This window comes from Lithobates pipiens, unplaced genomic scaffold, assembly GCF_037356315.1.
Source record: "Lithobates pipiens isolate NorthernLeopardFrog02 unplaced genomic scaffold, aLitPip1_a1.2 Scaffold_18, whole genome shotgun sequence".
NCBI lineage: Eukaryota > Metazoa > Chordata > Amphibia > Anura > Ranidae > Lithobates > Lithobates pipiens.
Genome location: NW_027507758.1, coordinates 510,252,879 through 510,278,376, shown reverse-complemented (window position 1 = coordinate 510,278,376; position 25,498 = coordinate 510,252,879). Strand labels below are relative to the sequence as shown.

The following is a 25,498-nucleotide window of genomic DNA, read 5'->3' as shown; positions in this document are numbered from 1 at the left end:
TTGAATCAGTCAAACAATGTGGCTGACAATCTTACACCAGTAGTTCAATAGCAGAGAGGCACTAATTGCACTAAGCCAGTGAGAACTCTATGTAGTGGCTGATACATATTTAATTCAATAATATCATTATGAAAGGGCAAGCACGTAAACATGTAAAAGTCAAAAATGACTTTAAGGAGAAATACTACAATAATACGTCAGAATAGGTGTGCCCTGCGCACATATTTATATATATATATATATATATATATATATATATATATATATATATATATATATATAAAAATAATCTATATACACTATAATTTCCCTTTAACGAGAACACCAAAAGTATCACCTTTCAGCCAGTCAGTTGTTGGTGAGGTCCCCAAAGTGTTCTTTAAATTATGGTTCAGGACCCAAATTGGGTTGAAGAAGTGTTTGTGACATGATTGTATAGTAAATATAGCCTAGTTCATCCAAGTGTGAAATTAGTGATTTCTATTGCTATAGATTTTGATTGCTATAGCACACTTTATCTATATTTCAAATCCCTCCCTGCCTTAATCTAAGATGTTGCTTATTAAGAGTTCATGTATCACAGAGAGCGTTCATTTCTATTGGATTAAAATATAATCCTTTATCCCACCCATTACACCATTATCCCTCCAAAACCTGTGAAATAACTAAACTAATATGACTGACAGCACAGAAATGTATGGGGAACTAGAGCGAATTACACAGACACAGCAGTAGGAGAAAAGACCATAATGCTAATTTCCAAAAAGATGCTTAAAAAGAAGTTTAAGGACGATTACAAAAATCGTGAAAAGCATCCACAAGATGGTGTATGGCCAATTGTTATTACTCTTTGTTTGGATTTACTATAATCTTGGTAATAATTATCTTGGGTTCCAGTATGGTAACAATAACAATTGGGTCCCCTGTATAAAAAGTTTAAAATGATACTAAACCTAAAAACAAACATTTATTACATGGCAACTAATTCTTAGATGTGATGGCTGCAATACTTTTCTTTTGTAGGCTTTCTTTCTTCTATTTTTATCTGGTGATCCAGCAAGTCTGTTATTCAAAAGCTCAAGCTCTCCAGCAGAATATATCAGTTTACATGGATGAGACAAACCACTTAACACTGGCAGGGGTTCTTAAATAATCAGCTTTTATTTATTCATGTAAAACCTTTATCCCAAAAGAAAAAAAAAAAAAGGTTTACTGTACCTAATATGGATACAAAAAGAAAAACCCAAAGGCAAATATGGACTGGTGGTAGCCACCAGTAGACCCAAATGAAAGAGAGCACTTAATAGAATACTTAATAGAATAAAAATAAAAATTTATTTAACATAATTTTAAAACCATTATAAAAAACAAACATAGAAAACAAGTATTCCAATGTATATACGTGGTATTGTGGCAAAAAAGATGTGTCCTAAATGAACACAAAAGAACCTGTGGATATGCCCATGGATATGATGGACTCTGTGGTTGGTCTATAGAGAAGGTCCGACATATCGGGGCCCAGCAGGACATCAGGGTACCGAGGGATCACTACGCATTCCACTTTACAGCTTCCTCAGGTGATCCTACTGGTACTAAAAAATACAATATACATTACAGTATGCAAATACATATATACAAATTCAAAAGTAATGTATACACCAACATCAAAAATGAAGTATATTGTATATATTACTCATGGGACAATAAAGAGGATAAGAGACAAAAGAAACAAAATTTGTACTTATACTATATATTGAGTACTCAAAAACGTACCCAGATTTCAATTAAGAAACAATTGCATTTTTATTCTATTGATTGCTCTCTTTCATTTGGGTCTACTGGTGGCTACCAATTTAAAGTCCATATCCACCTTTGTGTTTTCTTCTTTCTGTATTCATATTTGGATGTTGTGTCACATTCTGAGTCATGTCTCAACAATTTTTCATTATGTAAATAGTATGAAATGAGTGCTACACAAATATAATAGACAATTGTACCTATGTCCTATAAATTCAAGTACAGAGAAAAAAACATCGGATTGAGGCACTTAGGACTTTCATGGTACGGTATGAACTACGCAATACTTTTGTTTAAAATTACAAATATTTATTACATGAATTACAAATTACTTGATGTAATAAATATTTGTCATTTTAACCAAAAGTATTGTGTAGCTCATACCGTACCATGAAAGTCCTAAGTGCCTCAATCCATTGTTTTTTCTCTCTGTTTGCTGTAACTTATTAAAACGTGTGAGCTGAAGTTTGGCTTCAATTAGTTAGTGTATTTAAATCTACTAGTCCATCTAACACCCCCTTCCCCCCCGACTAAGACAATGTTGCTGTCTGCCATGCCCCTAATACAGAAGGTGTGTCACTGGGTAGATCACCAGGTCAAAACAGAGGGGAAAAAAACAAAAGAAAAAAAAAACTGATGCAGCCACCACATCTAAAGATTGGTAAGCTGCGACATATTACAATTTTTTTGGTTTTAATGCAGCTTTAACAAGCCTTGCTCTAGACATCTGTGGGGCTGATGATTAATTAGGGCTATCAACAGGAGCAAAATAATTTGCAGTATTATTATTTTTATTACAATTAGTCAGGACATATGTATAAAGCACCAACTGTTTGTACAATGCTTTACATTATAAGGGGAGACGGTACAGTTAAAGTACAATTTGAGACAAAAGGACCCTTTTCATGAGAACTTAAAATCTAAAAAGAAAGGACAAGTGGTACAAAAGGTAATAACTGTGTGAGGATGAGCTGATGAAGAAAGAATTGTTAGGCAGAGGCAGGATAGGCTTCCTTGAAAAGATGTGTTTCCAGGGATTTCCAAAAGGGCTTCCCCTAAAGAGATGAGTTTCCAAGGATTACCTAAAGGGCTTCCCCTAAAGAGATGAGTTTCCAGGGATTTCCTTAAGAGCTTCCCCTAAAGAGATGAGTTTCCAAGGATTTCCTAAAGGGCTTCCCCTAAAGAGATGAGTTTCCAGGGATTTCCTTAAGAGCTTCCCCTAAAGAGATGAGTTTCCAGGGATTTCCTTAAGGTGGACAAAGTAGGAGATAGCTGGTGAGACGGGGGTAAGGAGTTCTAGAGGATGGGAGAGGTTCTGGAGAAGTATTGGAGATGAGCACAGAGGAAAGAGATGAGGGGGCTACAGAACTGGAGGTCTTGATAGAAGCAGAGAGGATGGTTTGGGTGATATTTTGAGACAAGTTTGATGATGTAGCTCAGGGGAGAGTTGCAGGTGGCTTTGTATGTTGTTGTTAGTATTTTTAATTGCATTTGTTACAAGTATTTGTTACAAGAAGAATAAAGTGGGGGGATTGATGAAGATGGATGATGGACACTGAGCAGTCATTAAGGTGAATAAAATTAACACCCACTTCTGATCTGCAAAGTTGAATATCTGGATTGGAGACAAAGTAATACTTTTTTTTTAAGCATGGATTGTCTGTGGATGGTCCTGTGGATGGATGGTGTGTCTAACCTCTAAATGCATTATAAGTTCCAAGGTTGATATCATTTATATAAGAAATATGTATAATATAGATAGATAGATAGATAGATAGATAGATAGATAGATAGATAGATAGATAGATAGATAGATAGATAGATAGATAGATAGACCAACCAATATTTTATGTGGGGGATACCATACCAAGGTGACACGCTTAATGTTTAATTAATCAATTCTACATTAATTGTGGGAAGCAGCTGTCTTCTGTATATTGGTGGGTCAGCCCACTCTGCCGAGGTGAGAAAGGCACACTATTTTAGGTATATATGTAATGCATAAATAAAACCATGACCAATCTGTTGAGCGATATCATTGCCATGGAGACTGCGGAGGAACTTCTTATATGCCAGCAGCTAATATAAAGCTGGAATAGTGTAGGAGGGTCACATAGAACGTTTAGGTGCCACAGTACACTTATTTTGAGATCTGTAAACCACATAAGTATCATAGTTACAGCCTACCCCCCACCCCTGTATCCCCTCTCTCATACTGAATACATGATCACCAGAGATGGGAGATTTCTGTCTTTTGGCCAGGATTGAGGACCAATCGTCATGGTTGCTGGAGGTCCATCCCTGCCATTGATTGTTTGACAACAGTGTCACAGTGAGGACCCCAAGACTCTGTTTATGCTGCTGGAGAAAAAAATAATTTTGACTGAGGATGAATACGCTCCATTCTGTTCTTTTCTACTGCAGTCAGTAATAGGTACAGTGCAGAGTGATGGCTACACTACTTTGGATTCCACATATTATTCAAGTAGAGACCAAATATGGTATATGGTAGGACTGTGTATATGACTGATTTTGTGAGAGGCCATTGCTGTTTAGCACATTTTTATAATGGCTGCCATGGATTAAAGTATTTATGTAACTAGTACTTAGGGGTTAGACAGACCCTCCAACATTAACCACTCAATAAGGGAATGGAAACTCAATTCTTGGTTGTATTATTTTTTTACTATACTGATGTAAATAACCTGGATGTTACTGGAAAATAAACCTTTCACAAAAGTTCAGGGAATTAAGTCATTGCAGTATACAGTAGTAGGTTAAGGAACAGACTTACATTATTTTTATTACTAGCATACATGGGTCTTACACAATCTATATTTACTACATCTTTATTTTATCTACAATCCCCCCTGCTCTCTATGGCCTTCAGGTTCCTTCGTTATTCTTTGTAAGATGAGGCGCGTCCCCCTTAAAGGTTTATCATTATTTAGCCACACACATATTTTGACCATGTCCCACTTCCCAATTTGCCACTACATGAAAAACCACCCCATTCCCATAGGAAAAATCTCCGACTTGGGGCTTCAAAGTCCCCAGGTATGCTTATCACTAAGTCAATGGTGGACAAATTATTATGGAATTCAGCAGCCAGTCTGTCTACTCCAGGAGCCCTACAGAACTTTTTTAGGATCCAGCTCCATTGACACCAACTAGCATAAACCTCAAACGTTAGGCACCAGTTGTCAAGGAGCATTGGCTACCTGACTTTTGTAATTTGTCAAGCTCAGACACTAAATTGTCACCAAGCATATAAGAATCTGACAGCCAAAAAAGCAATACATTATTTTTAATTTTAGACTTAAAAATCCTTTGAACAGTAGATGGAGCATGTTCTGGAGTGTTGGAGCAGATGCAGGCCTTTAATATATAAATATTGGTTCATCATTATGGTAGTCCCCTCTTATAATTCTCTCAGTTAACAATTTTCTAGTGTTAATAAATGAAAATAGGCTTTATTTATTCAATTGCATGATGCATCATTTTAGATTCACATTCTAGCATTTGTTCAGCTAGCAACAGAGGATCTCTGAGAATGAAATGCCAAAATGTACGTCAAGAAGTTAACTTGAGCATCTTTATGGGACAGGACTAATGCACTTGTTTACAAAAATGATATGCCACCTGTTCTGACACTGCACCACCTAATAATGAAGACAAAGGCTTCCTTCTGCACAAAATACAGAAAGAATAGCTCTGAACCCTTGTACACACGGTCTGAGAATCTGTCGGAATGAGTCTTATCGGACCGTGTCGTCAGATAATCCGACTGTGTGTGATATGCACCGGACTGATTCCGTCCGACTCTCCGTCCGACCCAATTTTCCAACATGTTGGAAATATTTCCCGACCAACTGGGCCCGACGGACCTAATCCGATCATGTGTAGAGCATTTTCATCGGACCAAGTGCCACGCATGCTCAGATCAAATTCCTACATCAAAGCTATTGGTTACTAGCCTGAATGTAGTCCCATCGTAACGAAATTGCGTCATCACATTCTGAAAGATCGGATTTTTTTCGCCAACTTGGCCCGACCGTGTGTATGCAACAGTTTCGGACACAGTCCATCGGACTAAATCCGACGGGCAAAATCCGACGGATTTGGTTGGCAAAATCTCCGACCGTGTGTATGTGTGCTTAGACACAACAATTTTTGCTATTACTCTTTAGGGCCTTCTTTACATATTTATCTATTTGACATTAAACATATTTGACGAATTTTGATTTTCTTGAGCATTTTATGTATTTAAGAACTCCAGGGATAGATATTTTATACATAGTTGCATTGGTCTATCTTTGACTAATGTAGCAACATATATACCATACTTGTCCAATCCCCTGGAAGCTGGAAATCACTTAAGTAGGCACCGCTTCTCCAGTGATATCGACTTGCCTCTGGGTCCTGTGCCAATCTGCTGTGCTGAATATAGGAGGTCAGCACCCTGCCTCTCTAACCCATCCTGAGAATGCTTTGCATTCATTCTGAATTGCACACAATTGAGTGGCTAACCTCCTGTGTTCAGAATGCAGCAGGGCAGCCACCCAGCACGGAACCTGGAAGCAAGTGAAGATCACTGGAGTAACTTTGTCTACTTCAATGATTTCCAGCTTCCTGGGGTTTTGAACCAGGTAGGGTATATGCATGGTTACATTGGTCTGAGCTGGACCAATGTAACTATGTATAAAATATCCATACCTGTAATTCTTTTATAAATTTAGCTGGCTGATCTTTTGCAATTGAGGACTCTTTACAAGAATGACTGGGGGTAAGCACACCAAGGCCAATCATTGCTCTATTCTCCATCAGCTCAATCAGTGTTGACAGGGGAGTCCCTCCCATTGATCCATTGTGTTCTCCCAGCAGGGGAAACCATCCCAGCTTGGAGAACACAGTGATTATTGCTAGAGGCTATAACAGCCACTAGCAATAATCGCATGTAAAATACGACAGGCTGGTTGAACCCAAGTTGATTGATCCTTCAACTTGGACAGATTTGGACTGTCAATACATGGTTTGAACCAACCAAGATGTGAACTGTCTATGGCCAGCTTAACTGGAGCCAGGTGTAAACACTTCATGAATATCTTTACTATTAGGTTTCAGCAGAAAATGTAGACTTTGACAGCCCTTGCAAGATTAGACAAATCCACAGTGCTGACCGTGTATTTCACAATACACAATAGTGTCACGAGTAATGGTGCCTTAGTCTAGGCATTGACAATGTTAAAGATATTTTTATATTCTTTTTATTTATTTAAACAGCATAATTTGTGTTCATATGGATCACGCAACTCTGATGGCCTAAAAAAAAATCATCACAATTTGACATATTAAAAAATCAGAATATTTAGCCTTTAATTATTCTAACCATCTTGCTTATGAAATATTTTTTTCTTTACCCCCTTTATTTAGGTTTACTTACTTCACCTGAGCTTGAAATACTAGCATTGAGTATTATGAGTTTTATGGGGTCACTTGTTACCTGAAGTCTGACAATCTACTGCCTGATACATACCGTATATACTCGAGTATAAGCCGAGATTTTCAGCCTCTTTTTTGAGGCTGAAAGTGCCCCCCTCGGCTTATACTCGAGTCATCGCTGTCTGCCCGCTCGATCAGCGTGTCGAGCAGACAGACAGCGGCCATTCTATCATTCAAAAGCCGCGCCTCCGGCTCCGCCTTCGCCTGTGATAGGCGGAACACTGAATTTCCCAGCAGCCTGTGTTCCGCCTATCACGGACATCGTATCATCCTCGTACTACGGACGAGGATGATACGATGTCCGTGATAGGCGGAACACAGGCTGCTGGGAAATTCAGTGTTCCGCCTATCACAGGCGAAGGCGGAGGCTTTTGAATTTTACAATGGCCGCCGAGGCGCCGACGAAGAGGGCACGGGACGGAGGCAAGGCAAGGCACGGCACGGGACGGGACGGAGGCAAGGCAAGGCACGACACGGGACGGAGGCAAGGCACGGCGGCACGGCGGCAAGGCAAGGCACGGGACGGAGGCAAGGAGGCAAGGCACGGGACGGAGGCTCGGGACAAAGGCTCGGGACAAAGGCTCGGGACACAGGTAGGCTGGACACACACACACACACACACACACACACACACACACACACACACACACACACACACACACACACGGATGGATGGATGGATGGAGACACACACACACAGGGATGGATGGATGGATGGACACACACACACACAGGGATGGATGGACGGACACACAGGGATGGACGGACACACAGGGATGGACGGACACACACACAGGGATGGACAGGCATGTCTCACCCTCGGCTTATACACGAGTCAATAAGTTTGCCAGTTTTTTTGGGGGTAAATTGGGGGCCTCGGCTTATATTCGGGTCGGCCTATACTCGAGTATATACGGTACCTCACTCCACAAAGCAGTGATGAGGTCAGGCAGTTGACAGCCAAAAAATGTCAGGCTTCTGGTGACCTTGGACACTTTTATTGCCTCTGCATTAGCAACTCCTGTAGACTATTCCATATAGTGCCATAGTGTGTTCGTACTGATTCATCTGAAGACTTCTCTCTTTTTTTTTTAAAGGGTCTCTTGTCATTAAACAGCCCTAACACTTCTTCTTTCTATGGACCTTTATTGTGTTTTCTTTTACCCCCATACACACTATCAGATATTCTGCTGATTTTTTTTCCTTCAGATTTACCAAAACCATATAATATGAGGTCAAACCTTAAGAGTTTCAATTTTTATGCAATCAGGCAGGCCCTTGCACTACAGGGTTTTGGTAAATCTGAAGGAAAAAAGCAGAAAATCTGATAGTGTGTATGGGGCTTTTGTGCACCTTCCGGTGGTCCTCCTCCTGGGATAAGTGTCTCTGGATTATATTGGCCCAGATATTAGCATGCTTTACCCTGCAGGTCATGCACACTGCATTTTACAGTGCTGTCATCAAGGAAACTATTGTGTTAAAGCCAAATCTGGACACGTTTAAAGTTTTGGATAGGTATGGAAGGTTTTTAATTGCATCTGTACCCCCATTAAGGAAACTTCTCCTGACTTTTTTGTCTGTTTGGTTGGTGAGAGACAGAACAGGAAGTGATGAGTTAACATCCCAATGGGAACATAGGTAGCAATAAAGAAAAAAATATTTCTGGTAGAATGAGAAGGGTTTAGAACTGTTTTATGGATTTTATTGCTGTCTGTGTCCTCATGTGGGAAATTTCATGTCGCCTCTTGTCCAGGTGATGGTTGTCAAAAAGAACAGGAAGGGAAGAAAAATCTCCTCTGTTGGGACAAAGAAAGCATTTAAAATATGACAGAAGAAGATCTTCAGTGTGGATGCAGACAGCATTTAAAATCCGATAGATGATTTATCCATGCCCTGCTTTGTCCAGCACTAAAATAAAAGTTGGGTTGTAAGCTTCGGACACTTGACAGATCCCAGTTGATATGAGGAATTAAAATGACAAAATACTGAAGAAGTTATAAAAGAACACATGCCGTATATCTGAATCCAGTGTATGAGGTGATGAACGACATCCATGACTTTATCTTTTATTTTTTCATGTGGGAAGGGTGATTTTCAGTTTAAATGGCACTGAACAATATCTTAATGGCCCTTTAATCTATGTTTCACTACCAATTCCTTAGGCCATAGTCCATAGTCCATCTCAGGAGCGAGCAAGAGAGGGTGGCTACATTCCTACATACAGTGGGACCATGGGGTTCGGACGTAGCCACCCTCTAACAGGAAGTCAGATAACAGCACCAAAAAAATAAGGAATTTGGAGGAGGCTGAGAGCAGTAGAAGGTACTATTTAGAATTAAGCATACATACTTGAATAGAATTTATTTTTTAAATCAGAGTTTAGTGTCATTTTGCACTCTATAAATAAATGAATCAATCCGTCTGTACAGGTATCATAGGAATGGACGGGTAATAATGTGACAGAAGGAGGAAATAATTTTAGTTTTGATTTTGTATCTTTTTTTTTTTTGATTTTGGTTTTCTTAAAGGAGAAGTAGGGCTGATGCTCTTTTGGCCCTACTTCTCATGAGGATCACTGGAGTCCACTTAGTTTTGCACTCCTGTGACTAATATTCAGCCTACAGTGGACTAAAGCCCATTGTCAGCTGACGTCACCTCACTTTGATGTCGAGATGCACCCAGATGCCTGGACTGATAGCTGGCCCATCCTCTCAGCACCCCACTCAGAGTCTGAGCCAGCTGCTCCTGCCCCCTCCACAGCCCAGCACTCCAGTAAGTGCTGGAGGGGCAAAGCACAGAGTCAGTGACTGACAGGGGCTGGAAGGGGTGTGTCACTTTCCTCCAATCAAATCTCAGACATTGTAACTGCAGCTCTTCACCCCCTCCTCTCTGATTCTCACAGATGCAGAAGGATTTTATCACAAAGCTGTGCTTTTGAAGGGATATAGGGAAGAGAAGACAGCAGATAAACAAGTAAAACGTATGTTGGTCGATTTGTTTCTTCTCTGTGTATTATCTGAAGCTATTCACTTCACTAGGTATATGAGGGGGTTTACAACCACTTTGGCTTTGTGACATCTGCCAACAGCAGGCTTTAGCCTGTTGTCCGCTAATTCTAGGTCACAGGAGAGCAAAAGTAAGTGCACTCCCATGACTCACATGAGAAGTATGACCAAAAAAGCTTTGACAATACCTTTCTTCTAAAACACTTTCTGTCAACACTCGTTCATGGTAGATTTGAAGGAGTAGGCTTGACAGCCTAAAATAAAAAAGTGTTTTAGAATTACATTACATCTCTCCTTCTCTTCTCCCTCATGACATAGGGGTGTGTCCTGTAGTCCACATAGAGAACTGCAAACAAAGCTAACTGATAACATCATCAGGCATGGAGCACAGGAAGTTCTAAACTCACAAGATTTTTGACAAGATACTTTTTTGCACTTATTGAAAAGATATAGTAAATTCTCTTCAATGATATTTTTAACAGGTTGAAAATAAGACAAGTTAGAAGAATTCCAGGTATGGCATTTTTTTGGCATTTTTATATACTTACATTGGTCCAGCTTGAATCAATGTAACTATGAACATACCATACCTGTGGAATCTTTCTAGAAGATGGAAACTGTAATAGACACCACTACTGCAGTGATCTCCACTAGCTTCTGGGTTGCATTCTGAGTGGCTGCCTTGAGGGATTGTAAACACAGGCGGATGGCCACTCTGAACAGGTGCCATTCAGAGAATGCTTTGTAGGTGTGGTATAGGCATAGTTGCATTGTTCCAAGCTAGACCAATATAACATAATGTAAAAAATGCCATACCTGGAATTCTTTGCAGATTCATACTTACCTGGGTGGATGCTGCATCTGTCCCCTGACCCCTCTGCACTGAGAACCGATCGATTGAACACCGCTGATCGCTCAATTTTCACAGCTCCGTGAGCAGAGAGCTTTAGGCTGTCAGTCAGAGCTCTCTGCTCTTCTCCATCCTCGCTCACTGGATTGCTGAGCTATGAAGGGGTGGAAATTGCCATCTTGGGGCTCTCAGTGGCTTGCTGAGAGGCTGAGCTGGGTGACAGTCCAGGCAACTGGCAGATCCAGACATCGTGGTAGGGATGATGTGGTGCCTGGACTAACATTGGTGATGTCAGCAGAGAGCGGACTTCAGCCCGCTCTCTGCTGAAAATGGGTCACAGTAGTGCAAAACGAATTGCACTCCTGCGTTCCATAGAAGAAGTACAGCCAAAGTGAGCTTTGGCTATACTTCTCCTTTAAGGGATGTCTGTACTGAAATATATGTGTATTCTCCTACTGTTGACTTCTGAAAATGCTAGTTGACTGACTATGTCTAAATTCTATATGTTAAGCCACTGACATACTGTAGAAAAAACACAGAACTCGGAGCCAAAGAGAGCAAATAACTACTGGCCTGCCTTCTTGTTCCTGAGTCTGTGGCTCAAAAGTAATTAAATCCAGGCAATCAGCATGTAAGGCAGACCGTCATGAAAGGTAAACTAGGATTTTTAGAAAGCGAGATCAGAAATGGTGACTTTTAAAAGGTCTTCCCACCCACAAGTGACATTTTAGTTGAGGTATTTGCTAGGCTTGCTGGCAGATTGAATCGATCACCAACTTTGGATGTTTATCTTGGTCTCCTGTGAGGGGAAAGCTGTTCCTGAGTATGACCACTTATATGATGGACTTTCTATTATTTTACATTACAAAGTTCATAAGTAGGACTGAAACTCCCCAGATTGTATTTGAAATATTATTTCAGCCGAATCTGTGCTGCTGTTGGTTTCCAAGGGCTCTTTTAGTGTACCTTTCTCCCGCAATGTGAGGTCCATACATGTCCTCATCACTCTGTCTCCATTGCTCCCATATTTTTCCTGGTCTTCTTCCCATTTAGGAGTCTTCTATCGTCGGACAATCTTTTCCATAATTGTCCAAAGATGATATGCACATAGAAGGTGCATCATCCAGGCACCTCGCTCTCACTACTACCATTTATACACTGAAATGTAAAAGTAATAAACAATTATAAAGAAAATAGGTTTTATGACAGAGAAAACATCTGCCATAGTCCCTCCCCCATAAATCTATATCTGCTAACATTTTTTTTTCATAATTTCACTTTAGTTCCACTGTAAGCATAATTTAGGAAGGCTTCAATTCAATGAGGTCCACAACATTAGTTCTAGCATTTGTATACTAAACAAAATATGGCTGGTTTGCACCTTAGAGCTCACACTTTTTTCACTCCCAGTTTTCCAGGCTGGAAGTTACTGTAACTTTATATGGGACATCTTGTTTTTCAGCTAGCAAAATGTCCAGGAAATCATTGGATGCTTTCAGAGTGCTAATGTGCCTTCATCAGGACGATTAGCGGGACCTGGGTCATCTTCCAGAAGAAGGAGCCTTAGCGGTCTGAAACTATTTCCCATGCAGTTAAATATTAAACAAATCATCATTAGAAACCTTTCCTAAAGCCTTTGACATTGGCTGTACTGGAGAACAAATGTATCAAAAGTTACTGTATAACCTTATAGTGTTGTTTATTGACTCATCGTTCTAGCACAGGGATGCATTTAGAATAATAGAATATTGAAAGTGGATAAAGATTTTAAGTGCACAGACAATTAAGCTTATTCTGTATGGCATGGAGTAAAGTGCAAGTGATAGTCACATAAATGAACCTATCAAAACAAACCTTTTCTTGATCTGACTGTAGTAATGAGAAAGCTGGTTGGTTAGTGTTGCATCAATGTGTACTTTAGTTTAGGTCTGTGTAAGGTGTGATAATTCACAGAACCCAAACGGAAGTCATCTTAGATATCACAATTTAGGCATCTTTACTGATGTCTATATAGCCATCTTATATAAGCCTACGCATTTTCTTTTTTTAGGCCTCATGCACACAGGGCATTAGAAAACACGAGTTGCAAAAGTCACTACCAATGCCATGAAAAAGTGGCTGTAAAAGCATGCTTTTAGTAGCTTTTTGCATGGCTTTAATGCGTGTTTAGCCACGCTAACTTTTAACAGCGTTTCTCTGCTTCTATTCAAAATCAATGGTTCCCTATGAGAGCCCATTGATTTGAATAGAAGTCACATCCAAATCAGATCATGACGCTATGAAAAAATGGCTTGGGGTCCCTCTCAAGATTCATATCAGACTCTTCATTCTGGTATGGATTTTGAGGGGAACTCCCAAGCCAAAAAAAAAAAATGACATGGTGCCCCCCAAAATCCATACCAGACCCTTATCCGAGTATGTAGCCCAGCAGGTCAGGAAAGGGGGGGGAGACGAATGAGCGCCCCCCTCCTGGACCATACCAGGTCACATGCCCTCAACATGGGGGGTGGATGCTTTGGGGGAGGGGGGCCCTATGCCCCCCCTCACCCCAAAGCACCTTGTCCTCATGTTGATGGGGATAAGGTCCTCTTCCCCACAATCCTGGCCGGTGGTTGTGGATATCTACAGGTGGGTGGCTTATCGTAATCTGGAAGCCCCCTTTGAGAAGGGGTCCCCCAGATCCCAGCCCCCACCCTATGTCAAAGAGTAAGGAGTACATTGTACCCCTACCCATTCACCCAAAAAGGTATAAAAAAAATACACAGGTTTTTAAGTCATCTATTAATGCAGCTCCAACTATCCTCTCCTTCTAGTCTTCTCCCCTCTCTGGCTCTTCTCCCTCCTCCACTGATGTCTTCATCCCTCTCTGGTTCTTCTCTCTCCTCCGGTTATGTCTTTTCCCCTTTCCTGTTCTTCGTCCTCCGCTGTCTTCTACCTCTGTCCTCTTCCTCTGGTTCTTCTGCTGCCTACGGTTCTTCTTCCTCTGATGTCTTCTCCTGATGCTAGTTCCCACTGTTGTGTTTGGTCCGGTGTGTGGCATTACTTATATAGCCATGGAGCAGGACTGCCCAGTGACATCATCCAGAGACCCCGCTTCCTTGTGATGTCACCGCCCGGGGCATGATGGGGTGGTGGCGTCACAAGGTGGTGGGCTCTCCCCACCCCATGGCTATATAAATAACGGCACACACTGGACATAACACAACAGTGGGAGCAAGCATCAGCAGAAGACATCAGAAAAAAAACCCAAGCCAGCAGAAGAACCAGAGGAAGAAGACAGCAGAAGAATACAGCGGAAGAAGACAGCAGAGGGAGAAGAACCGGAGAGGGGAGAAGACATCACTGGTGGAGGGAGAAGAACTGGAGATGGGAGAAGACATCAGCGGAGGAGGGAGAAGAGCTGGAGAGGGGACAAGACTTCACTGGAGAGGGGATAACACTTGATGGAGAAGATATGTCAGAGCTGCAGGGGACTTAAAAAACTGTGTACTGTTGGAACGCGCTGGCCCTGGGTTTTTTTGCAGCTTGAAAATGCCTATGCCACCTACAGCTCCTAAAAGCCTGTGTGTGCATGAGGCCATAGAATAACATAAAGAGGCATTTTTAAGCTGCAGAAAAAGTCTGACGCTGCTAAAAGCAGCTGTAAAAATGCCCTGTGTGCATGAGACTTTATCCATATATTTTCCTTTATTTATGCTTGATTCAAAGTACTTTTTATTTTATAAAGGAAAGATTTTTGTCTTAATTTGGATACTTTGGAGACACGTGTGTCAGGAAACTGGTTTAGAGATTCAGCAAAGAAGCCAGCTTCAGAGTAAAACAGTTATATGGGGACACCATGTTCTAACCATTCTTTAGGCTTGTAAGAGTATCTTTTTAAATGTGAGCTGCAGCAGAGCTGTGCACCCTGCTAAATACTAACCAAAGAATAAAGAATACCCAATAGGGACAGAAATCTTTGGGATGTCCCTAGTGATTGACTTCTGTCTTTAGACAGATGGTGAGTCTGATTTGTGAGCATTTCTCAGCAGCTGAGTAATTTGAAAAATGCAGAAATCTGGATTCTTGAGTGGGTGTCAGGATAAAATTTATGGTGTGAGCTCATTCTAAGAAACTGTGTTCCCTTCATAATTTAGACTTGTAAATAGTTTTTACTTATCAAAGCACACTTAAGTATAGCTGCTATCTTGCAGCATAAAAGTATGACTTAAGCCTAAATTAAACTCTTGACTGAGGGACTGCAGAATACTGAGGCTCTAAATTACCTTCAACCGTATAACCTACAACTGCTACACCTACCCCCATCCCAAATGACCAGACAACAACTATCCATTTTTGGAGTTGAATGGCCATAGTAGCCCTTTATTTAACGCAAGAAACATAGTTGAATACAACATTGAGAAAAAACACATTTATTACATAATGGATCAACAAAATATGAGCATAATTGATTCTACCAGGTTTAAGGTCTTTGAGAACCTGCTGCTAGGTGAAAAAGCTGAGTGTTGATAGAATACTAAAAGGTACAAGTGCTGCTTGTTTGTTATGATGAACCCATAACGGGCCACCCTTATAGATGGGTTCACTTAGGGGCTTGAATTAGCAGATGTTTTGTTTTCTTTATGCCATGGGCTAATGTACAAAGCCCTCCTAGATTGATCTGTGTATTTTATTGCCTTGTTGAACAAAAATGCATGGTTTACAACTGCCAATATCAGTTATCCCTGTTCTCTTTACACTGCTTATCTATTTACCACTGAGATATTGAAGGACTGAACGCTCAGGTAAAAAAACACATCTGTGTATGATATGGTCATTTGCCAGCCAATTCTGCATGGTGAGTAATGCTGGCCATACATTATACAATTTTCTTCTATAGATTTCCTTTAGATTTACCAAAACCATATAATATGAGGTCAAATCTAAACACTTGAAATTGAATAAGAAACTTGTATGGTGTATGGCCAGCTTTAGTGTGGTGCTGTGATTGTGAACAAGTAAGTCTGGGACTAGAACAACACTTATGTCTGTCCTTAAATGATCCACAAGGGGTCATAGTTTGGTATTTCTCAGAACAATTACTAAAGAACAATTAGTATTATTTAAATGGTAATGATGATCACCAGCTACCACTTAATGAGACTATTAAGCACATCAAAGACATAAGCCTAAGTGTGGGGATAGTGACAACAGGGAAAGGCTGCCATGCAATGGACCTCCTGAGAGTGGTTAGCTAGCCAGGGAGCAATTCATTGCTCTACCTATGAAATCAATCTAGGAAATGCCAATGTGAAATAAATGTTCACACTTACCTTTTACTGATGAACAAAGGTAGCTATGAAAATTAAGCAATTGACAAAGTAAGATTGGGGTTTTTGGCTTGTCTGGGACATCAAGATTATTTAGATCTTTTAACAGAAGATTGTTTACCTTTTTATGTTGCGGTGTCAAGCAGTATTATTTTATTTTTTTCTGGATTGCCAACTGTGCCATAATTACATAATTAGATGAAGTGGTTCCCAACGGATTCTAGTGCAATAAATGTGATGTCTAATAATGCCATATTTAATGCAACACATCTGAAGGATATCAACAATGATTATTGTCCCTCTAAATTTCTGTTAGGTATTTTTTTTTTCACAAAACATATAACACTATGGCTGTCCATAGATCTTACAGGGTGGCTGGATGTATACACATGCAAGACTAACCTCAGGGCAACAGGTTTACAGCACTGCAAGGCTCTTCACAGAACCAACCTTACAAATATATGAGTATTTCAGGGCTGGGGGAAATGGAAATAGGTGAGTGGCACAAGAATAATTTGCCAGCGCCGCTTATCTCAGATGTGAATAATCCTCCCATTCCCATCAACATAAGATGGCATCCCAATCCCAATGATGAAAACAGCTATATCCCACAAAGTAACTGCTTTGTACGGATCATTTGTACATAATTGGAAAATTCTGTGATCAAGCTAGATATTTCCCTGCTACATAATGCTATATGCTATTTTGTAGCATACTCCATTTAGAGCCTTTTGTTCCATCTATTTAGTGAACAATTGCTACTCCTAGTAATTCATTACTTGCAATTTTAGTAGCTACAAAAAACATTGCTGTGGAGCTTTAGTCTAATGAAGTAACTCCCACAAAATTGGTTAAATCTCTATATCAAGACTAAACATGTTTTTTTCTAGGGGAGAGTAAAAGTACTTTTACTTACCTGATCCTCTGCTTTCCCTGGCAGATGGTGCTTCCCTATACTTTGGCTGGGAAATGATCCCTCAACGTCATAATATCCAAGGCCGGGTTGTGTACCCTGCATCAGTTTTGATGATGTCAGGACCTTAGACTGCTGGGGCCTCAGGGACCGTTCTAGCAGCACAGACGATGCGGTAGGTAAACTTCTTTTCTATATCTTCTAAACCTAAACAAGCAATTAACCCTACATTTTTAGGTTTCCCGGAGTTGAGTTTTAACACTTATCCCTGTTCCACATGACCACCTGCTTCAAACAACATGGATGGTTGAAGCCATAAAAAAAAAAAAAACTACTGGTCAATTCTCTGATTGATTACTGACAAATAGGAGATCAGTTCAAAGCGGCAATAACAAGTATGTTCCTCTGTACACTAGCAGCTATCCAGGTTTTCAAAAAAGGCTATGATCAAAGGTATACAGTATCTGTCTCAATGTGCCTGTACAGCTGCTGGCGGGTTGAAAAGTCAATCAGATTGGATACATCGACAAATAAAGTGGACCTTTCATTAAAAGCCACACATGAATTAATAGATTACAAAATAGCATTACCAGTGCACACTATTTTGAGAATAGAGTGCTTCTTTCAAAATACGAAAAAAAAAAAAAAAGTGCTTATGAACTTTCTTTTGTAACTGAGATCCTTGGCTAGGTTTACACAGCCTCTGGATGTATGGAAGACTATGGGTGTTTCATATTATTCGATTTTGCAGACAATTGGGGTTAATTTACAGTACTAAGGGCTTCTTTTCACATGCATTGAAAATAGGCAGCTGGGTTGCGTTTTTGACACTTCCCGAATGCCTTTCAGTGGCACACAGGATTGTTACAATAGGGATTGGATGGAGGTGTTCACACTGCAGCGTTAGCATTGCTGCAAGACAAAAATAACACTGCCTGTAAAATTTGGCAGGTGTTGAAGCTTTGCAACTGCCTCCATTCACTTCTATTGAAATGCACCACAACCGCACCTTAAGAACACTGTAAACATGCCTATGGTGTTTAAAAGTGATTATTTCCTATTTTAGTCGTGCAAATAAACCACACAGGGCTGTTGAGAAGTGTTGTCCGATTCAACATGAACGCCCGTACAACACATCCTAAATGCTATTTAACGCTATAGGTGTGTTAAATGTACTGTTAGGCTGCTTTAACCACTTCATCCCTGGAAGGATTTACACCCTTAATGACCAGGCCATTTTTTGCGATATGGAACTGCAGTTGCAGACAATTGCGCGGTCGTGTGATGCTGCACCCAAACAAAATTGATGTCTTTTTTTCCCCCACAAATAGAGCTTTCTTTTGGTGGTAATTGATCACCTCTGCATTTTTTATTTTTTTGCGCTATAAACAAAGTAAAACTGACAATTTTGGAAGAAAAAATATTTTTTACGTTCTGCTAAAATACATATCCAAAAAAAAATATAAAAGAAAAATGTATTCGTCAGTTTAGTTCTTCTACATATTTTTGGTAAAAAAAAAAAGCAATAAGAGTATATTGATTGGTTTGCATAAAAGTTATCGCATCTACAAACTATGGAACTAGATTTATGGACTTTTATTAATTTTTTATTGTTTTTACTGGCAATAGCAGTGATCTGCGATTTTTAGTGGGACTTCGACATTGAACACTCTGACCCCAAGTGACACATTTTGGGGACCAGTGACATTATTACAGTGATCAGTGCTAAAAAAGAAAAATGCACTGATCAATGTATAAATGACACTGGCAGGGAAGGGGTTAACACTAGGGGGCAATCAAGGGATTAACAGTGTTTCCTGGGTGTGTTCTAACTGTGTGGGGGATGGGTTTCCTGGGACAACACAGCGATCTCTGTTCCTGATCACTAGGAACAGTAGATGTCAGTATTTTCCCCTGTCAGAATGGGGACCCGCCTTGTTTACATAGGCAGATCCCCGTTCTGCTTCTCTGTACTGCGATCGCGGGTGGCATGCCCACAATATCACATGCACAGACCGAAGTACAGGTACGTCGGTTTGCGCAGCCAAGCCGCCTTGCCACAGTATATATGCGGAAGGCGGTCGGCAAGTAGTTCAAATTTAACGCAAGTGTGAAAAAGCCCTAAAACTGGATAGTGCAAAATCTGGTGCAGCTGTGACTTGTAGGGCGGTAAGAAGATTAAGAAAATCGGACAAAACTATCAGGGAGCAGAGTCTGCATATGTAATGCACAAAAATACAGCCCCCTCCCCCCCCCCCCCCCCACCGTGCGTATATAATTAAATTATACAAAAAGAGGTTTCTTAAATTGAACTTTAGACACTAAAATACTATTTATATCAGTAAAGCATTCATTAGAAATAACATTTAATGTATGTGTGCATACAACTGTCATTTATACCTGAATCTGTCTTGATATTTTTCCCTGTATGCTGTATTTCCCTGCACAGCAATACCGAGGCTGAGAGACAAAGTACCAGCACACAAATCTCCATTACTCGGTATAGTGTTGTCTGTGAACATGCAGCGGAAAAGAGGAATATTGATTTTATTAATGTACTGATGCTCTTTTTTTGCTGGGTGGACCAGCGTGTATTGCTTAGCTGCAGGGTAGTCTGCAGAGAGAGAGAGAGAGAGAGAGAGAGAGAGAGAGAGAGTGTGAGTATCTGGCTGCACTATTCGGAAGGTGTCCGAATCACAAGACCGACTGAACAGGACTACAAATGCTTTGACAAGTACAGCTTTGCAACTCAAGCACTCATTTATAGATTATTTATTCTTCATTAAATCTTGAGGAGGCCATAGTTCCTCTTTAAAGTGACCCTATTGCCTTGGTGAAAAGATAGATCTTGAGTAAGCTGTAAAAGAAGACCAATACTTACCCGCCTGGGTGGTGGCTATAAAATCTTCTATTTCCTAAAGAGATAGCAGAAGCCTTCTGATGCTCTAGCATGCTCTAGTTTTTTTGTATGTTGTTATGCTCACCTCTACGTACTGTGCTTTGCAGTGGGAGGAACCACAACATGCATGCGGTGAGGGACACGCTATCCAACACCATAGCAGCGATGCCAGTATCTGTCAAAAAGAGGGACGTTTTGACTCGATATCTGCAGAACAGTGTGCCCATGGCTGATATAAGGCTTCTTATGACAAATGCTGCGATATTATTATCACTTTTTTTAATTTCTACTGGAAAAAAAGTTGAAATGCATTCATGATTTTTAACAAAATTGTGGAAAAATTGATTGGTAACAATGCTACAAAGTAAACAGTCCATCTGATGTGAACCTTGAGTATTTTATGAACAAAGTACATGTAGTCACAATGTAAATGTCACAAAAAGATTACTGTTATTGTGTGCTTGAATAGATCTCTTTTTCGATTGGTTGGCACAATATGCTTTTTGGTCATGTGCATCCCGAAAACAATTTGATTCCAGCTAGATGTTCAAAACAGTCAAAGTGTATGTAAAGTAAAGGTTATCCAACCACCATATTTAATGGCTGGAAAACTGCAATAAATATTTTTTTTTCTTGATCTTACATTTTTAGACCTATTCCAGTGTTAGAGCCACTATTGTAAGGATGATAAAAATTACTAATTTGGATTTTGCAGTTTGGGTGAAATGACTTTGAGTCAATGGGGAAGGTATTTGGTGGTTAGGGTTTAAAATAGAAGTATGGGATTTCAAAATAACAAACATGCATACTCACCTAGGTGGATGCAGCATTGGTTTGATGCTATAGCTGTCCTCCACTTCTTCTAAGATCCGAGTGATGAAAGACCACTGATTGCTCAGTTCTTGGTCCGCATTGAGCAGAGAGGTGATTGGCAGTCACAGGCTCTCTGCTCTGCCCCTCCAGTGCTCACTGGAGCACCATGCTGGGGAAAAGGTGGGAGTGCGCTGAGAGGCTGAGGCAGCTGCCGGTCAGGCATCTGGGTGGATCCCAACATTAAAGTCGGGCTCCATGAAGAGTCTGGACTGACTGAGTGTCTCGGGTCACAGGAGTGCAGGACAAAGTGTACTCTTGTGACCCACAGGAGGAATACGGGCAAAGGAGCTTTGGCCCTAATTCTCCTTTAAGTGGCTCCGAATAGGTATGGGAGCCCCTTTGAGCTATCTTGGACCTGTTTTAGTGCCTGTAAAATGATCCCACTATAAAATGTAAAGCAAGAATATACAAATATTGATCAAATACACACAAAAAACACTAAATGCAACTAACTAAACTACACTAGAAAAACCCACAAACTCTAAAAAAAGGGAAAATAATTAATTTATTCATTCATTTATCTGTTCATTCATTAATTTAATTAATTCATTTATTTCTTTATTTTCTATTGGGTTAACCAGATGGACTTTACTATTTAATGTAAAATCAGTAGATCTTTTTTTAAAACATATTTCACCGAGGAAACTCAATGAGCAAAGTTGAAAATGTTTCCCTCAGTAAAATTGGTAATTACAAATCATCTTGATCATCCCTACTCCCCTAATCATTGAGGCTCTTGGGCTGGATGTTTGAACTGAAGGGGCAGGGCTTAGCTAAGGGGTATGGGGTATATATACAAGTACGTGAGCATACAGAAAACAATGCAACAATTAACAAAGGTACATAAAGGAACTACACGTTGTTTGCATTTTTAGATTATTGTTAGTTTGGAGACTGTTAGGATCTTACAGGTCTTAACAGGTAACAAAGGCAGGTGCTTGTGTCCAAAACCTGGCTAAGTGCTGACAACTTTTATTGTGCTCTTTAATTTAGGGCTTGAAAGTGCTAGCAAGTGTTGTGAAACAGATTTAAAGCATATAGGCTGGCATTAAAAGATGGCATTTCATTTTGTTAGCATAACATTTTAAACAAACCTACACTGAAATACACATGGTGCCACTGCTTAACTCTCTTTTGGTATTTGCTTTGGTATTTTGAGTCAATGATCCAGAACAACAAGCATATAGTCATAAGCGGGCACACAGGGTATGCTTGCTGTGCCTGGGCACACCCTAATCATCCTGTGTGGTGCCAACTCCCCCTGCTTCCACTTTCCCCTGCAGTGCTGCCAGCTTCCCTCCTCTCCCCTCCTCTTACTTTTCTGAATGAACACAGCAAGTGATCTGTACTGATCGCTCATGTCTTCATTCTTAACTGAAGCATAGTAAACTGTTGTTTGCTACAGGCTGCAGAGAAAGAGTCTGTTTAGATCCTTGATATTTCAGCAAAGCCCCATAACGGGGCATCTAAAAAAATATTTTTTAAATATTGTACAAAATGATAAAAAAAATAATAAAAATTTAAAACTACTGACATCATCCACTGCCCTACTGACACCAATCTTTGCTCTACTGACACCGTCCACTGCTCTGCTGATATACACATATGTGTGATTGTGCTCTGGTGTGCACACCCTAATGCAACAGGCTGCGCACACAAATGGATATCGTTAAGGATATCTCACTTCAAGGCTAAGTTCACTTTTTTTTTATAAATTCCAGCTCTCCTATGTACCAATATACCATTAATGTACTTCTTTTGCAAACATAAAAAAGTTTCCATTTATTCTACACACGCTTACTTCACTGTCTTTATGGCTGTTTAAAAACACCCCCCCCCCCCCCCCACATTACTTCTGCCTTACTTCCTGGACAGACTATAGGTCATGGCACAGGAAGGATTCGATGAGCTGAGCTCATTAGCACACACCCTGCATAATCTAGCCTCCTACCTAATCAATCACTCCTGGAAGTGAGTGGTAAATAGGCGAGTAAATGATACAGGGTGTGTGCTAATGAGGTAAGCTGTCAATTACTTCCTGTGTCATGACCTAAAGTCTGTCCAGGAAGTAAGGTAGAAGTAATGAAGAGGTGTTTTTGAAAACAGCTATGTGGACAGTGAGGTAAGTATGTGTAGAATAAATGTGTAGAATAAATGGAAAGCTGTTTTATTTTTGCAAAAGAAGTACATCAATGCTATATTGGTACATAGAGGAGATTAAATTTAGAAGAAATAAAAAAACAAGGTGAACTTAGCCTTCAAAGCCCAACCCTGGCCAATATTTTTTTTTTCCATATCGGATGCAGCAAGGAATGGTTAGAGCCTGTCATGTTCTTAGTACTGTCTGTGTCCACATTGAAGAGATTCTATTCACTTTCAAGTCAAGAAATAAAGGATTAGATCTCATGTAACATTGGATTCTATAAAACGGCTTGTACATATAAACAGTAAGTGCCAGTAGTCTGCCATACCTACCTACAATACATATACAACTCTATTGGAAACATGTGAGAGCTTCACCAAGTAAATTGTTGTTGGAATTCACCATATTGACCCTTGCAATCAGCGTTCATTATAGCGTGCAGCAAAGTAAAGGCTTTGAGCTGGGCTTATTTGTAATACAAAATGGGAATCAGAGAGAGAATTTGTATTTATTTATTTCCCCCAATGATAAAACATGAGCGTGTAGAACCATTGACACAAGTCATTGCTACAATTTCATGTCTTACAATAGCATTACAAGCGCTCACACATACAAACACTGGGTATAGTTTGGTCAGAAGCCAATTAACCCTTAGTTTCAGGGAATATGAAACACCCAGAGGAAACTCGCACAAATGTAGAGAGATTATACATACTGAAAATCTACTGCGTGGAGCCAGCTATGCATGGTTACTGTGTCAACTACTAAGCCAATGTGTTATGAAAGAAAATTGGGAGGGGGCATTAAGAGGTTTATAAGATAAAAAATAAGATTTCTTTGCAGAAAATCTTTCGAGTCTGGGAGCCAGCTGGGGTGGCTTGGACAACTTACAATGCTGCCCTCTGGAGGCTTCTGCTGGAGATACTCCAGGCTCATCTAATTGGAAAGGGCCCCAGAATCCAACATGGAATATTCTGGTGTAATTATATTCTGTTGCCTTTAGAACATCTTGAAATCCCTCCAAGAAAGGCTTAGGTCCCTTGCCAGACATAGGGTAAGTGGAAAAAAACAAAAAAACAAAAAAAAAATGGTAACCAGTCAGCATCTAATGTTAACGTGGTTGTGCACATGCTAAGATAGGAAGGCTCTACCCCACCCAGATACATCCAGGCATTCATAATAAGCGTCTTTCTACAATACCATGTGATGCATATACTCAATTTGCAAAGATCAGTGACAGTAGTGGCATACCTTAGTAAACTTCTGTGACACATAGACCTATGCCCTGTGAATAGGCACTGCTGTGTCACACATCCTAAAGGTGCTGAGAAGAGGGGTTTCAGGAGGTGAAGTCAGCACAGAAAATAACTACTTGCAAGCAGCAAGGTACCATGGGATCTTTAGAAATGTTAAGTAAACAGCATAGGAGAAGCCGCGAAGCATGCAGGGAATCCAGGAAGTTGTGAAAGAGATGGCCAGTAGACAGACAGCATTCACAACATGAAAGGATATTTTTCAAGTAAGCTTATATTGGATTGCCAAGTATAAGTATTGTTTGTATTGCTATTACAATAGTGATGTTATAAAATGAAAGTTTGTGCTGTGACCATAGATCTAGGTAAAATTTGGGGATTTGAGGTTAAGTCTAAGGTGCTTGGGAGGGAGGGTTAGATGTTATGAGTTGAAGAATGGGAATGGTTAGGTTTTAGGGGGGTGCTTTGGGGGAACATCCTGGATTCTTTAGGACAGGAATATGGCAGGACAAATTTCAAAATAATGTGACTTTATCCTGGGATCAGGGCCACTAGACCACTGTTTATTTATTACAGATTTAAATACCCCCAACAATTTACATAACGCTTTACATATATATTGTACATTCACATCAGTCTCTGCGATCAAGGAGCTTACAGTCTTAGCCCTTGTACACGCGGTCGGAGAATCCGTCGGAATGTGTCCTATTGGACCGCGTTGTCTGATAATCTGACTGTGTGTGGTATGCATCGGACTGATTCCATCGGAATACCCAATTTTCCAACTTGTTGGAAATATTTCCCGACCAACTGGTTCGATCGGACATTCTCCGATCATGTGTAGAGAATTTTGATCAGACCAAGTGCCACGCATGCTCAGATCGAAATTCGTACATCAAAGCTATTGGCTACTAGCCAACGTAACGAAATTACGTCATCACGTTCTGAATGATC

At 40.2% G+C, this 25,498-nt stretch overlaps 1 protein-coding gene across 23 annotated transcripts in view; it reads left to right on the top strand.

Moving 5' to 3' along the window:
- Positions 1–25,498, top strand: part of MYT1L (myelin transcription factor 1 like) — a 629,697-nt gene that overhangs the window by 10,795 nt on the left and 593,404 nt on the right. For 19 of the 23 annotated variants that reach the window (XM_077488717.1, XM_077488713.1, XM_077488705.1 and 16 more), the window contains exon 2: positions 17,404–17,551. The exons of the other annotated variants lie outside the window; for them this stretch is intronic. The gene's annotated coding sequence lies outside the window, so the exon portion shown is untranslated. The remainder of the gene's footprint in view (positions 1–17,403; positions 17,552–25,498) is intronic. 23 annotated transcript variants of the gene reach the window in all.